The sequence below is a fragment of the Myotis brandtii genome, unplaced genomic scaffold (genome assembly GCF_000412655.1).
Source record: "Myotis brandtii unplaced genomic scaffold, ASM41265v1 scaffold208, whole genome shotgun sequence".
Classification (NCBI taxonomy): domain Eukaryota; kingdom Metazoa; phylum Chordata; class Mammalia; order Chiroptera; family Vespertilionidae; genus Myotis; species Myotis brandtii.
The window spans coordinates 6,785,375-6,802,658 of record NW_005357764.1 but is presented as its reverse complement, the minus strand read 5'-3'; the positions used below and the strand labels follow the sequence as shown (position 1 = coordinate 6,802,658).

The following is a 17,284-nucleotide window of genomic DNA, read 5'->3' as shown; positions in this document are numbered from 1 at the left end:
TTCTCCGCTGCGGCCACAGCGGAGAAGCCAAGCCTTGCTGAGGCCACAGCGGAGAAGCCAAGCCTCACTGCAGCCGGACCAAAGGCCTGGGTCCCTGGTGCCAGAGGAAAACCAGTGCCAGCAGCCAGGGGAAGGAAGGCCTATTGCGCAAATCTTCGTGCAACGGGCTTCTAGTTCAATAATAAAAATATTAACAGTCCTGGCCAGTGTGGCTCAGTTGGTTAGAGCAGTGGTCGGCAAACTCATTAGTCAACAGAGCCAAATATCAACAGTACAACAATTGAAATTTCTTTTGAGAGCCAAATTTTTTAAACTTAACTATATAGGTAGGTACATTGTTATTAACTTAATTAGGGTACTCCTAAGCTGGCCTTTGCTAAAAACTTCCTCAATCTGATTGAGGTACCTTCGCTGAGGTCGACCCCTTCCAACTCTCCCATCCACACTTGTCTTGTATACTTGTTTCAGATAAACGAGTGTGGATGGAAGAGTTGGAAGGGGTCGACCTCAGCGAAAGTACCTCAAAACAATGTACCTCCCCCGCTCTGCATATCCCGCGGCCCGCCTGCGCCATGTCTCCCGTCGCCTGACCGACCGACACCCCCCACTTCTTCTAACACCACTTCTTCAAAATAGACTCACCCAGGCCAAAAACTGACTTCTGCACATGGGCAACGAAGTTTCAATCGCACTGTACATGTGCGCCCGCACGTGGTATTTTGTGGAAGAGCCACACTCAAGGGGCCAAAGAGCTGCATGTGGCTCGCAAGCCACGGTTTGCCGACCACTGGGTTAGAGCATCATCCCCCGCACCAAAAGATCATAGGTTCAATTCATGGTCAGGACACATACCCAGGTTGCAGGTTTAATCCCCAGTCAGGGCATGTACAGGAGGCAACTGATCGATGTCTTTCTCTTTCTTTTCTCTCTCTCCTCTCTCTCTTCTCTCTCTCTCTCCCCCCACCCCCCTTCCTCAGGGCATGTACAGTAGGCAACTGATCGATGCTTCTTTCTTTCTCTCTCTCTCTTTCTCTCTCTCTCTCTCTCCCTCCCCCTTCCTCTCTCTCTAAAATTAATAAAAAATATATCCTCAGGTGAGGATAAACAAACAAACAAACTACAACCCAAAAGTTACAAAAAGTACTACATGGAAATTTTTTTTAAATCCTTCTTTTAAAAATCTTGAGTCAAAAAAAAACAAAAATCTTAAGTCAAAGAAGACATTAAAACTAAAATAAAAATGAATGTAATAAGTACTACATATAGGGATACATCTAAAGCAATAATCAGAGTAAATATTTTAAATACTTAAATACCTTAATGAACACAATTGAATAAAAATAAATATATTGCCCCACCAGTATAAGTCAGTGGTTGAATGTCGACCCATGAATCAGGAGGTCATTGGTTCAATTCCTGGTCAGAGGACATGCCTGGGTTTCTGGCTAGGCCTCAGTCCCCAGTGGGTGGTGGGCAGGAGATGGCTGATTGATGATTCTCACTCATCATTGATGTTTCTATCTCTCTCTCCCTTTCCCTTCCTCTCTCTCTAAAATCAATAAAAACATACTTTTTAAAAAATATAAATAAATATACTAAGCACCCAATCAAGAAGGTAAAAAAAATAACAATAAAATAAATTTAAGGAGAACAGGAAAGGATATAAATAAAAAGAAAAGTAGATATAAATGAATTAGAAATGAGAAAAATAATAAAACTAATAAATCAAAATGCTGTATCTGAAAAAGTTATACAATAGAAAATAGGTTACTCCATCTAAAACAAAATAAAAACAAAGACAATGAGAGAGAGCACAGGTAAACAAAAGAGGAAATGACAACAGGGAAGTAACTACGGATAAAAGAGATTTTAAAACATACAAAAAGTTTTTAGGCAAATACAAAGTTAACTCAAATTTTATAACATAGGTAAAATAGTTCTCTGAGAAATAAAAATTATCAAAACTGACCCCAGAAGAGAAAAATATCTAAACAATTAAACAACTATAAAAGAGAAATGTGTCTAAGAGTAACACCAAAAAGTTAGTTCCCAATCATTTCACAGAGGAATTCTAAAAAACCTTAAGTCAAGTTAACTCTAATACTAAACTGTTCCAGAGCATAGAAAAAGAACATTTCCAAGTTATTTTTTTTTAAATATATTTTATTGATTTTTTACAGAGAGAAAGGGAGAAGGATAGAGAGTTAGAAACATCGATGAGAGAGAAACATCGATCAGCTGCCTCCTGCACACTCCCCACTGGGGATGTGCCCGCAGCCAAGGTACATGCCCTTGACCGGAATCAAACCTGGGACCCTTGAGTCCGCAGGCCCATGCTCTATCCACTGAGCCAAACCGGTTAGGGCTCCAAGTTATTTTTATAAACTATCATAACACTGTCTCCAAGTTCCCACAGAGATAGCATATAATAATGAAAATGTAGATTGATCTCATATTTATTAAAATCTTAATAAACAAAACCTAGCAAAACACTGAAAGAACAAAACACCATGAACAAATAGGATTTATTCTGAGAATGCAAGGATGGTTCAATATTAGGTAATATATTGACATAATTTATCATATTAATCAAAAATTCATATGACTTCTGAAAAGATACTTAATAAATTCAATATTTATTATATATTAAAATTCTTTAAAAATTTTTTTTGTTTTAGAGAGAGAGAAGTGGGGGGAGGGGTGGAGGGAGAGAGAAACATCACTTTGTTGTTCCAGTTATTTATGCATCATTGGTTGCTTCTTATATATGACCTGACCAGAAATTGAACCCACAACCTTGGTATATCAGGACAACACTCTAACCAACCCAGCCAAGCCCTATATTAAAATTCTTAATGAAATAAGAATATATGAACCCCTCTTTAAATGATTAGAATATATTCTTAATATCATTCTTAGTAAGAAAACACTAGAATTCCCATTAAAGTCAAGAATAAAGCAAAGAAGTCAAAATAAGTCAACAGAAGTTTTATATAATTAACTAATTAGAAAAAATATTGGAAGAAAACATCCCATTTACAATGGAACCAAAATTTATCTAGGAGTAAACTTAATAAGAAATGTGTAAGTTCCAAAGTGGTTTAAAGAAAACTTTAAACCACTACTAAAACATAGACAAATCTTACATTAAAATTTTTGTCCTGTATGGGAATAAAAACCATACAACAAACAAATTAAAAGACACACAACAAATTCTATCTGCGGTACTTATTTCCTTAACATATAAAGCGCTCCTACAAATTAATAAGAAAAAGACCAACCACTTGATTTTTTTAAATGGACAAAGGACATAATAAACATAACAGAAAAGAATTGTTTTTAAACATAAAAACTGCTCAATTTCATACATGATAAAGGAAGCATAAATTTAAACTACGCTTTATGTCCATTATATCTCAATAAAGCTGAGGGGGGAACTAAGTTAAACCTGTTTGGTAAAGATCAAAGATTTCGATAATATTCTGTTGGTGAAGATAGAAGAGAAGAGGCTCTCTCGTGCATTGCTGGTGAATATAAACTGATAATAATCCCTACAGAAGAAAATATGACAATATCTATCAAAATTTTAAATACTCATGCCCTTAGGTAAAAAATGTCCATGACTTTCGACCAAACAAGTCAACTTCTACGAATTTGTCTGCAAACATACGCAAACATAAATTAAAGAATGGTCCCTGCAGCACAGGTGGTTACAGCCATGGTCTTGAGAGAGCCAAATGTCCCTCAACAGGGGCCTGATTAAACATATTATGGTACATTTATACACTGGAGTACTACGCAGCCATTACAAAGAATGAAGAAACTATTTATCCTCTAGCATGGATATCTCCTAGATAAGTTACTAAATGAAAAAAAGGTGTAAAAATAGTTTATGAATTATATAAAAATGAAAGAATAAAATATATGCATTAACATCTCTGGAGCTAGTTATAATGTAAATAATGGGGGGCATGGAGGAGGGAGCTGGGTGATTGAGAATCAGGAACAGGAAGAGACTTCTATACTCTTTGGTACCTTTTGAATTTTGTACCACATATATACATGATCTATGTTTAAACATTAGTTTGGGGATAAAATGAAGAAGCCATGCAAATGAAGATCTCACTGTTAAAGCAGCTGGGATCCTATATGTAACCTGGTTCATATTAAAATATTTTGGCTCATGTTAACTTCTTAACATATGCCTACCTGTTTAGGTGGGTTTTTAGTGCCAATTTACAGCATAGTTTGTCTATGAGCCATGTTCTGTTGAGCCACGGCCATTTCAAACAAACATATGGCCAACAAATAACATATAATGGCTGATAATAGTTTCAGTCTTTCCTCTATTGCAAATTACAAACATTTTATGAACAAGTCAATGAATGCATGATGAAGTATGACTTTTTAAGTCACTCTGCCATTTTAAGGAATGTAAGCATTACAATCACAGTAAATTGGGCCAATGAAGTTTGTCATTTGGAAATCTCCAAACCATCAGCAATTAAAAGATTTTTCCATGAACCCCAAATCAAGTATTCTTTGGGAACTTTAATTTTTCTTAAAGTTCCTTTTGTTTCATTTTATTCCATGAAAATATGAAAGACTATCAGATGCACGAAACCAAAACAAAAATCCTGTATCAATCTGTGAAATGTTTAACAGCACCCTGAGTTTAAAATGCAGCTTCAGCCAAATAACATGTATAATTTATTAAAGTTCTAAGACTTAACTTCTAGCACATATTTACAATACAAATCTTTCATTACTCAGAGCAGTTCTCTTTGAAATGTTCTTTAAATCAGCTGCCTTTTATATTTTGATTGTAGACTATTTTAATTATGCACTAAAAAAGAACATATCTCCCACTAAGAAAATGAGCACCAGCGACTCTAAAGTAATTTCCCCAGTACAATCTCCATTAAGCTTCTAAATACTTCCTTTACTAATTCAATGCATTAGAACTCTATTGTTTACGAATCACCTTTATGTTTGTAGGCCCATAACCCTTCTTTTATAAAACACAATTGCCATGGAAGGAAATGATATTTATGTCTGATTAGAAATGAAAACACTATTACATAAATCAGTTTGGGCATTTCTTCACGTCTTGAAACATGATCGGCAATTTAGTCTAATTGGTGATCAAGGAAACTATCTTGTGATCAATTAAAGTAATTACCAGATTCCGGCAACACAACCTACCTTAATTTCAGCTAGAGTCTGCACTTCTTCAACTTTAATTAAAAATAATGAAAATTATTAAGCAAAATGCATGGCAAGATCATTGCCAAGCACGCACATGTCATAGGACAGGACCTTCCCTGGGTGTTGGTGACTGATCAATCACATAAACAGTGCTTGGTCCACCAAGGAAAGGCCTTCTTTGCCCCAGAATATGATTACGTGTCTCAGCATGACTTTTTCATGGAAAACATTGTTAACTGTTCTAGCCACTGCAAATAGAACATCAGATCTTAATTTGTGGGCAACAGAATATTCTCAACTAGCAACATGAGAATTGTGAAGAACAGGCCCAACCAAAGATGCTTTTGATCCATGCTTTTTTCCTCTAAACTATTACCCTTATTTTGAACACTACAGTCAATTGCAAAGACTTCAGAGTCAAAGATGTAGGCTCATATCCTAGCTCTGCTATTCACTAGCTATGTGACCTCACAGAGGAATTAACCTTTTAAATGAGCCTCAGTTTCCTCAGATGTAAAAAGGGGCTAATTCATGTAACATATTTCACAGGATGCCTGTCCTTCTAGTAGGCACTCAGTCAATGCTAGTGATTTATTATCATCACTAACACTTTAACACACACACACACACACACACACACACACACACACACACAGTGTCTATAACCTGGAGAGGAACATTCCTTTGCAAACCTAGTACAAGAACAATTGAAAGGCCAAAAAAAATTCACCTTTGCAGGGCTGAGAAACCCAGAAACATATTTAAAACTATTTCTCTAAGTGGGTGTCCACATAGAAGATTTCTGGTGGAACTGGCAATCTGTCAAGTGAGCATCTTAGCCAAGCAGGTGACATGTCTCCCTGAGAAGCCAGACTAAAGGTCTCACTTGATGACCTTTACTTAGGCAGTCCAGTATGTGTGGGGCAGACACGACCCCACTGACCCTGAGCCACTAGTCTACCTGCCTTCTATTCAATCCATTACAGAATTCAACATTTCCAATAACTCAGGCCAAGAATATCCAACTCTGAATTAAAACTGGCTTCCCCAGGCACTTGAGACAATGTCCACAGGCTCCTGAGAGAGCAGCCTGCTCTACTGTGCCCTCAGCTGAATTAGTGCTTCAGCTACTGCTAAGTACACCACCTATGAGAGCACGCTCACCTCTAAACATGACCTTCAAAAGCTATACTCACAGACCTGTAACATTTTAGAGCCTTTTTTAAAAAGTTCTTAAGTCAACATTTCTAGAAATTACCCTAAAAAGCCATTTGGGAAAATAAGGCAGCTCTTTTAGCTAATTACACGGAGCACCTTCAAGATATGCTGTTAAATGAAAAGGCAAGGTGCAAAGCAGTTTTCCTTTGCAGATTTAGGATTTCTAATTACATTAGTAAATTCCTCCTGAATTCCTAGGCTGGGAAGACTACCCTTTGAGAGAGGTCTACTCTTCTCCAGGCAGCAGCTTAACCAACATAAACACCTCTACACACAACTTTACCTAAGAGCTCTTTGTTTCTGTTCCATTTCAGTGAAAGTTCTCGAGATAGATTTCACACAGCTGATGGGTGCCAAAAAGGCATTCTGGCCAAGATGAGAATACCTTTTCCCTGGGAAGACACTACCCATTTCCAAATTCTTCTGCCCATAAGTTTAAATTTCAGTTCCCCATATCATCATCAGCTACTATGAGCAGACCAACAGCTCAGTCTGATTAGCTCCTTCTAGAATTTCTCACAATCCAGTTTTGCTCTCTTGATCAGCACATTTCCCAGTTTTCTATCCATCCTTTACCCTAAAGCAGACTGAAACACTGGTTTCAAAATCATGTCAAGAGGAATCATTTACCCAGAGTTCCCTAACATCTAAATAACTCCCGAGGCCTCACTGTTCATTAGGACTATTCATTCATGCCTATCAGTTGCTTCAGAAAAGTACTGCTGGAGGTTTTCATTCCCGATCGTTTGATAATCCATAGTTGTTGCCTTTCAGGAGGCTGATGAAGTGAGGGGTATTGCAAAGTCCTTTGTTTTGTTTTAACAACCTTTTATGAATTAGAATTTACACTGCTTGGTTTTATCATTATAAAATTTCAACTTATATAGAAAAAAATATCTTTATGTTTCAACTTCATGTATTCAAACCATAAGACATATGGAGTATATGGACAAATACATTTTTAAAAACTGGTATGCAAAATGGCCATCTACTCCTTACCTTTTCTTCTTTATAATCAACTGGCTCCTTTTAAGAGATGCAACTACTACTTACACTATATAATTCCAGTTTATATCTGATATGAAACTGTCTTGCCTTATTATCATAATAAAAATATCTATATGCACCTAATTTTAAAAAGAGAAAGAAAGGAAAGGCAAAAGGCTTCTATTCAAATTGGGACACATTAAATTAAGCTGAAAGTCAAACCCCAGCAACAATAACCAAAAGGGTAGAGGGAGAGAATGAAGGCTCGGGGCAGAAACGAGGGCTCAGGGGAGCTGGGGGGCACTCAAAAATATTTTAAAGAAACAAGCCAATACCTAATTTGGCTCAAAGGTAGAGTAAATACACCTTCTACAAGCAGTGTACATTTTTTAAAACAGTCTCATCCTTCTGCACAAAATATATGATGGTATAAAAAGATCTGCACAATATCAACAAATTCATACTTATCCTTTCTTTTACTTATTTTTAAAATGGAATCAATTCTACTTTTAAGAGTTTTTAAGTACAGTTTTGGTAACACTGCTGATATTTCCTGTAAGAAAAATACATCACTCTAATATTCGAGCCCGATCAGAGGACCTCCAGTGATAGTTGCAATGCGTCTCTAGGAGAAAACAGCCTGCCAGACCCACTTCTCAGAAAACGGTGCCAATTCAGAAGAAGCCTGGTGAGGAAAGAGACCATCTCATAGGCATCTGTATTTATTTGTTTCAAAGTGCACATCCAGGTTGTGAACTTGGAAAGGCCCCTGAACCTGTCAGTCTTCAGACACTGAGCTGAAGCAAACCATAATATATTCAGAATTTGTCCCCAACCTGCTATGATGAGGCTTAAGGAAAGATCTATTACCACCCTTACAGATTGAAACAAGGTACTTTTTTGTTTTTGTGTTTTAAACATTATTATTAAAGAAAAAAAAGAGAAAACTCTCAGGGCTTGAGGCTTTTAGAATAAAATAAGCTTAGCACTTCCCCTGCTTGGTATCAAAAGACTCACAAAGACTAGTGGGTGGTATCATCACCCACCAGAAAAGTTCTACTCCCATCTCTGTCTCATTCTATGACCTTGAGCAAATCCTAAACCTCTCTCATCACTCCTAGTCTCTGGAAATTGGAGGCTCTTAACTTCATTGTGAGTATGAGAAGGTCTCATAAAAACATGCAGAGTGCTCTGTACAGAAAACATGCTACTGTGGAACACTTGGGGTTCCAATTTGCCTGAATCTTACACAAAGTAATTTTATGCCCTTGTTTTAATCTAGAAAATTTACTCTGTGTGGCCAAATAAACTTAGTTGCATCCTGTATACAAATGAATAAGTCTCTGTGTTAAAAATTCACAAATAAGGCCAATAACTCAGAAAATCATAATGAATAGAGGAAACATTTAAAAGAATAAATGCTTACTTAAGTCAATTCTTTTTGTAATAGTCCAATATAAATTACCTTATCTTGAGCTGTTGATCAGGTAAGGTATTGGGGGTTTGGAGTTTTGTGCTTTTTTAAAATAATTTACAAAATCCTGAGAGAAAAACAAATGGTTTTCCTGAATGGCCATAAATGGGATCATTTGTTTTTCTCCTCCTTAGAGAAGGCTCCCATTCAGTTCCCCCCACAGAGCAGTCGCCTTCTCTGTGCAGGTGAGGGCTGACGGACAGGCAGCACACAGCAAAGCTCCATCTCCTCACCACGACCTGCACAACTCCTTCACGATCCCATCAGAGGAGAACACACACAACTGGCTCTAAAACACTGAGACAAAGAAAGAACATAGGTATTGATGGAGTGGGAGTGCGAGGCCATTTGATGCAGTTACTAAAGAGAAATTCTTCCCCTTTGTTTTTAAAAGTTTATTATTTCATACCCTATGCAAATCATACTTTATCTATTAGGCAATAATATTTGAGAAATACTCAAGTCAAATTAAAGGCTTCAATAGCCTTGCCAAAAGCACTGTGATTTTCCTATAAAAAAATTATTCCAATTTGTTGATCTTACATAGGATGAAACATACTGTAACAATCTTCGTAATTTATGTCCTGTTGGGACACAATGATTTAAAGTAACATAATACAGAGCCGCATCACGGCTAATCTAAACCACCTGACCAGATAAACACCAGCTTCCCTTCTCTCTTCAGCAAGGGCATTTCTGTTTATTGTCATATCATTTCCTCATTCTAGGAACATGCAGAATAAATGCAGCCAACCTGCATTTCAGTGGGAGGCTGAGCTGGCCTTTCCCATGTCAGGAGGTTTGTGTGCACACAGGTACCAGTACAATGTCAAGGGCTTACAAGACAGAAAACAATCCAAGAATTCCACCCTCAAAATCATTTACAATGAAGCAAATATGGATTCATCCAGCACAATCTGGACCAGGTGTGGTGTTATAAACCACAATCTTTTGGAGATATTTTAAAATGTCACTGAAATGGTAATTCTTTAAAACAAATTATGGGGCTTACTATGAGCCAAATTTTTATAAATGCTTCAATCATGCCTCTTGCCGTGGTCACAGGCACTCACGATCTGATTAACCAAGCTGAAACGCCCAAAGTAACCAACGTCTTTGGGGGAAAGGAATTCTGGTAAAAGAGAAAGACAAAGAGTCCATATGGCACTAACCATGGTCATTCTGGGACACAACTGCATAGGCACATTTCAAACTGCAAGGTTTCTCCAGGGTCCAAATCCCTTCTCCCTCCTCATATATGCAAACCTTACTGGCCAAGGAGATTTTTAGGGAGACTTAAGGGAAGGGTTTAAAGTTTCAATTGTGAAAGAAAAAGTGCAGAAACACATGTGCATTCGGCAGATAACAATTCACTGAAAATATTTTAAATCACAACAAAATGCCTGTCTGACCAAATTTCTATAAACTTGGTTGGGCAAGAGAAAAACAAACAATTGTTTAAGGGTGGTTTCAAATACTGTTTCTGCTATTACGGAGAATTTTCAAAGCTCTTCATGCTCCATTGGAAACCGCTCTGCTTCACCAAGTTCTTCTGGTCAGTCCTGCCAAAGAAATGGTCTGATACACTTTATTACAAGTTTATCGATCTGCTTACCCAGACAAATATACGTAATTATCTTTGCCCATAAAGACCAGTGTGAAACAGGATTCCTCCATTGAAAGCAATGAGATTACTCAAATACAATGAAAAGAGACAGGACTAGTAGATACGAGGCATTTGCATCCCACCTCCAGCTCCACTGAAATCCCCACTGCCACATCCTAATTCAAGTCTACTAGCCTCAGAATGTGCAAAACCTAAGCCAACTTGACCAGCACCATTTTCAGTCTCCCAGGTATCTATCAGTTCAGGAAGGGAGATAGCAAGTATTACATTTCTGTCACAACGTGGAGCCTTTTCATTTGGAAAATTAAAGGGGAAATATCATTTTGAAATATTTTTTTCAGACAACAGACATTCAGTAACTTGGGTTTTAACATAACACTATACACAATTTTAAAATTTTAAGGTACTAGATTACAAATCTGCAGTATTACTGGTGACGTTCCAAGTTAGTGCTATCAACAGTGAATTTTGGGTCCTAGCCAGTTTGGCTCAGTGGCTAAAGCACTGGCCTGCGGACTGAAGGGTCCCCGGTTCGATTCTGGTCAAGGGCACATACCAGGTTTTGGGCTTGATCCCCAGTAGGGGGTGTACAGGAGGCAGCCAATCAGTGATTCTCTCTCATCATTGATGTTTCTATCTTTCTCTCCCTCCCCTTTCCTCTCTGAAATCAATAAATATATATATATATTTTAAAAACAGTGAATTTTGGTAAAAAGTGTATAAAAGGGTCTTTTTTGCCCTAAAGCACCTACAATCTGGACTGAGGCCCTACTGTTTCCATGATCTTTGTACTTTATGTGAATCTTCCCAAATGTCTAGAACCACTGAAAAATCAGCTCATGTTGCTCTGAATTCACGAGGCCTTAGTTACCTTGCGTTACACTGGCCTCATGCATGGGTAAGGATTCTCTGATGACAATGAGCCTTGTCATAACTGGGTTACAAAATGTGACTGTCCCGAATCTCTGACTTTCTCATAATCCTGAACCTTCATTTCTTATTAATCTGTATACCAGAGGGTTATCCCACAATCCCATTTTTGGATCTATACCCTAAGGAAACTCTCACACCTGTACTCAAGGAGACCCAAGGATGCTTATTATAGAACTGATGTAATAATGAACATCTTAAAGAATCTAAATGTCCATCAACAGGGCAATGGCTAAACTGTGGTTAACATTTAAATTTTTACTTGATTTGCAGAGAACTAGAACATTTTAAAAACACACCTACTGTACCAGAAGCAGTGCAATGAGATGGAAAGATTATCTAGTTAGGAATCCAAGGTCTACACGCAGACCTTGAGCAAGTTCCATGACTTGGCCCGGCTGAGATTCCCATCTGGTACAAGGAGATGATGTGTAGCAATCGCACAGCACAGTGCCCTCACACACACAGTAACGTTCAAGGAAAGACAAAATTAGCTAATAATAGCTGCAGTAGGATCTAGTAAGCACAAGGAACCGAATATCTCTGATTATTTCAGCATTAACCATAAATTATTTTATCATTTACATGGAGACACCTGAATAGACTCTTTTCTGATCAAGTAGAAACATAATTGATTCTTGATGACTATGGATCATAGTGTATCTCAAGGCCTGAGATACACTGATTCTCACTGTTCAGTTGTGTGGACAAAGGAGGAAAGAGAAAACATGATGGGAATTTGTAAAATCACAAGTCCAGGGCAGGCACTTGCACCACCCTGGGAGCAGGTTGATTGTGCCTGTTTCACAGAGGAGAGAACTGATGCTCTGGCAGGGTAAGTCACATGCCCAGAGTCACACACCTCATAAAAAGTGAGGCTGGAATTCGAATACAAGTATGTCCAACTCCCAAGTCCCCATGTGTAAATTCAGGACAAATCCCTGATGTCAGAATATACTTTTTCTATTTATTTACCTAAATGTTAATCATAGCAAAAATAAGTTTCCTGTCATTTTAATTTCAAAAATTTGATTTCAAGAGAAATATAAAGCATTATAGAGGTTTAGAAAAAAAACTACTATATATTTTGTTTTTATTTTTTCCCTGTGCCCTTTTTTCCATTGTCATGATAATATTTATTTATTGTGTATCCTGAACCTTTCTTATAACATGGAAACATCCTACTCATTTTCCGTGAGGCTCCTGGTCTTCTTTACTTATTTTTAGAAACTGTACAATCTCACACAGAATGGGTAATTTTCTCTTTTAGAAATTATTTCATGTAAATAGTTTAATCATATAGAGGAGACATGTATACCAAACATACCTTTTTAAAAATTTTCCCATGACATTTTAATAAAATATTTTCTTTATCTTTATTGCTGAAAATATTACAGATGCCCCCTTTTCCCCATTGATTCCTTCCATCCTGCACCGCCCCCGCCCCTCCTTCAGAAGCATGGAACAGACTGACAAAGCTTAGAGGGAAGGAGGGAGGGGGGTAGGAAGAGATTAACAAAGAACTTATAAGCGTATATGCATAACCCATGGATCCAAATATTCTTTTTAAATCAGGCCTTCTAAACAAACATTCTTTGAATTCTCTACCAATACACATTGCCGAGTTTCAGGGACAAAATTAGAAGAACAACAGTATAACTGGGGGTGTATGAAATAAATGATAAGACTTTTTAAAATTCTTTTTTAAATGTCCAGTGAAAACATTAGACATGATAAAATCCTCTTTAACTCAGTACCTATTAAAGCAACCAATTAGTTCAGATATTAACAATCTGATGTGACAAAACCATAACAATTAGCCTGTTAGAAACTCCACCCACCAAACTTGAAACAACAGGGACACTGCCATAAAATTATCCCATGTGCAGGCAGCATGCCCTGTGGAAAGATCCCCAGAGTAGACTTCTCTGAGACCCAAGTTCTTACCCTCAAATACTCCTCCCAGCCACACGTGCGACTGTGGGCATGCCACCCCACTGTCACACTCACCTATTCCATTTGACCAGGAGAGGACCAATGAAGGACCATGAGAACACGTCAAGGAGCCAGAATGAGCTACCTCATTCACTGCTGGTGGGAACATGAATCGGTACAGCCACTGTACTAAACAGTATGGAGCTACCTCCAAAAAATAAAAATAGAAATACCATATAACCGAGCAATCCCTCTTCTGGGTATCTACCCAAAAAATCTCAAAACATTTATTCATAAAGATATATGTTCCCTGCAGCATTATTCACAGTGGCCAAAACATGGAAACAACCGAAGTGTTGATAGATAGATGACTGCATAAAGAAAATGGAATCCTACTCAGCCATTAAAAAAAAATACTGCCATTTGTGACAACATGGATGAATCTTGATATGTTAAACAAAATAAGTCAGATGGAAAAAGATAAGAACCATATGATTTCACTCATATGTGGAATATTAAACAGAAATCGACAAATGAAAACTCATAGACATGTCCTTATCAGTGTTTCTCAGTGGCAAGAGCATCGGCCTGAGCACCAAAGAGTTGTGGGTTCGATTCTGGGTCAAGGGCATGTACCTGGGTTGCTAGTTTGACCTCTGGCTCTAGTCAGGGCACGTGCAGGAGGCAACCAATCGATATGTCTCTCTCACATTGATCTCTCTTTCTCTCACTCTCTCTCCACCCCACTTCTTCCCTCCCTCCCCCATCTTCTCTCCCTTCTAGTGTCTCTAAAGATCAATGGAAAAATATTCTCAAGTGAGGATTAACAATAACAAAACACACACACACAAAAAAAAAACACCTCATAGACACAAGACAACAATATGGTGGTTACCAGAGAAAAAGAGGGGTAGGAGAAAGTAGAAGAGGGTAAAAGGAGTCAATGGTGACTGGAAGGGGATTTAACTTTGGGTAGTGAACACACAATGCAATATACAGATGATGCATTATAGAATTATACACTTGAAACCTATATAATCTTATTAATTACTGTCACCCCAATACATTTAATAATTTAAAAAATAAAAACAACTTCATGCCCAGCTGGTGTGGCTCAGTGGTTGAGCATCGACCTATGAACCAGGAGGTCATGGTGCGGTTCCCGGTGAGGGCACATGCCTGGATTGCAGGCTCAATCCCAGTGGGGGGCATGTAGGAGGCAGCCAATCAATGATTCTCTCTCATCATTAATGTTTCTATCTCTCCCTCTCCCTTCCTCTCTGAAATCAATAAAAATATATTTAAAAAATAAAATAAAGTAAAATACACCAGAAAGTTTCAAAAGGCAACATTTGAATTTGCACTCACCAAGCACTACCCTGAACCCACATGAATGATGTATAGGCGTACTCTGCTATAGCCTCCTGACATTTCACAGATCCTCCATCTCTCTCCAGCACTCATTTGAGTATTGTTCACCTCACATCTTGTTCACAGGCCATCTATATATATAAAAGCCTAAGCGACCGAACAACTGGTCGACTAGTTGCAGGAGCTGCCCCCTGGTGGTCAGTACACTCCCACAGCGGGAGCGCCGCTCAGCTGACCAATGTGTGCCAGACGCAGGGCTCACAGTTGGCCGCAGACCACAGCAGAGCAGCAGCGAGCCTACCAAGTGGTGGTGGTGGCAGGCACAGCAGGGCCGGGATGAGCAGGAGCGGCAGACAGGAGCGGCAGGCGGCAATGGACTGCTGGTTTTGGCCCAATCCCTGCAGGCTACGCTGAGGGACCCCACGAGTGCATGAATCTGTGCACTGGGCCTCTGGTTTTATATAAGGAACTTCAGCAGCCACCATTTTAGTACCCAGTAAGGGTCCTGAAAGCAATCCCCTACAATACCAAGGGACAACTGTACCTTGAAGTGATCTTCACTTTAATTTCTCCAAATTATGATATTGGTAGAGTTTCATAATGAGGCCGAAGTCCCCATTACCCTTTAGCCTGACTAATCTCTTCCTCAAGTACCCAGTGCAAATTGGGGGCCATGCCTACCCTGATGTCTGAGATGCATTCTTCATTGCAACTTTGAGAATTATGACCAGTTGCAAATCTAAAAACAAAAAATAAGCCAAGCTGTGAATACAGGGAGTGGCATGAGGTCAGAAATAAATTGGGGGTGTCTTTGAAAGCATGGTCTAGACCAGCGGTCGCCAACCGGTGGTCTGCGGACCATTGGTGGTCCATGAGGTCCGAAAGGTTGGCAACTGCTGGTTTAAAGAAACCTTTGGAGCAGCAGTCGCCAACCGGTGGTCTGCAGACCACTAGTGGTCTGTGAGGTCCAAAAGGTTGGCGACTGCTGGTCTAGACAGCCATGCTTCCTGAGACCAACAGGGCTGGGACTGGCAGGGGCTGCAGCAGTTACCTGGCGCAAATCCCCTGGCTCAGAAAAAACCCCTGGCTTACAATTTTTAGTCTTAATTTTCTATACAAAAGAGGTGTTCTGCCTTGACATTAAATCTCTCTGGGGCCATGCAGAATATTTCAGAAAAGTGTCCAAATAGTCCTGTGATACAGAAAGACTGAGAAGGGAGAGTGTATTTGATGTACAGGCCTAGCACTCCTACCCTGCATAGTTACTCTTCTTTCAGCCTTGGCTTCCTCAATGACAGCAGGGTTCCTCCCACTGTGTGACTTGATGACCAGCACAGAGATAAGTGCTGTATTCCCTGGTGATTGAAAAAGAAGAAGATTATTCTCATAGCACAGACGGGTCTCCCTTAGCCAGCAATCAGACTGTTTAAAAGTGAGGGTTTTGATTTTCCTGGTAGTTAGGGAAGAAGCTAGAGCCCTGTCTGGCATCAATGACCTATTTAGGACCTCAAAAGTGTTTTTACAAGCTCAGTAAAACTTTAAGGTAGTTAAGTGTCCGATTTATCTTTCAGTTTCACATATTGTTAAGAGCAGACCCCAAGTCGCAAATGTCAGTCTCAGCCTTTCGGAAAGCACCTTTGAACCTTCATATGTGTTTCATCTGTTGCCTTCCTTAGACACGTTGACGGTTTTAGGCCTGGAGATTGTGTCCACACATGGTAGGCGCTGCACAGGATTTTAGTGGTCTCTGATTTTTTGCACAGTCTGGGGCATTCTGAGTCACTCTTTCTCCTGACTGCCTCAGATTACAGTAAAACTTGCTTCAACAATGCTGGAGGCTCCTATAACCCAGGAGATGTCCCATACATATTACATGAGCATAACAGGTTACGAGTACAAAGTTCTAAAAATTTCAAAATCTCAAAAAAACAATAAAATCTAAATATAAGAAAATCAACAACTACATTAACACAAACTTGTAATAAAGATACAAATTCTGTCCAGCCACGTTCTGTGTATGTATCACTTTCTAACAAGGCAGGGTAGTACTGAATAATGACAGCTACAAGAAACTCACACATACCCACCTTTAGAAGGTTTCAGGTTGGTGTTTTCTCTCAAAATTCAATACTATTCAGTATTTTCTTTAAATATATTTCCTTTAAATGGTAAATATGGTTAGGTATATTCCAAATATAATATTTTTAAAGGCTAAAAAGTTACAGTAATGGATTTAATTATTTTTAAATCTGCTCACAAATCTGACAATAGAGAAAATGGAGGTTAAATTAATATAGACAGTATTTATATTATTCATTTAAGGAAAGCCTTTGGATTTTAGAAGTACAGGTAAGCCCTACTTTACTAAAAAAGCTTAAAAAATTATAGCTAAACAAAGAGATTTTTTTGGTGTGGCATCTTTCTTTTGCCACTTGTAATTCTGTGAGTTAGCAATAACTGATTTTGATTACTTCAAAATAAATGGGAAATGGTTTGGGTTTTAATGTAATTTTTTAAAAGGTGGTAATAAATTT

General features: G+C 38.5%; 1 protein-coding gene across 4 annotated transcripts in view; it reads right to left on the bottom strand.

Moving 5' to 3' along the window:
- PCBD2 (pterin-4 alpha-carbinolamine dehydratase/dimerization cofactor of hepatocyte nuclear factor 1 alpha (TCF1) 2) overlaps positions 1–17,284 on the bottom strand; it is a 56,328-nt gene that overhangs the window by 12,686 nt on the left and 26,358 nt on the right. The window contains exons 3-4 of one of the 4 annotated variants that reach the window (XM_014539145.1): positions 16,004–16,105; positions 15,432–15,489 (exon numbers count right to left, since the gene is read on the bottom strand). The exons of 2 other annotated variants lie outside the window; for them this stretch is intronic. The gene's annotated coding sequence lies outside the window, so the exon portion shown is untranslated. The remainder of the gene's footprint in view (positions 1–15,431; positions 15,490–16,003; positions 16,106–17,284) is intronic. One more of the 4 variants, XM_014539147.1, reaches the window with a different exon arrangement.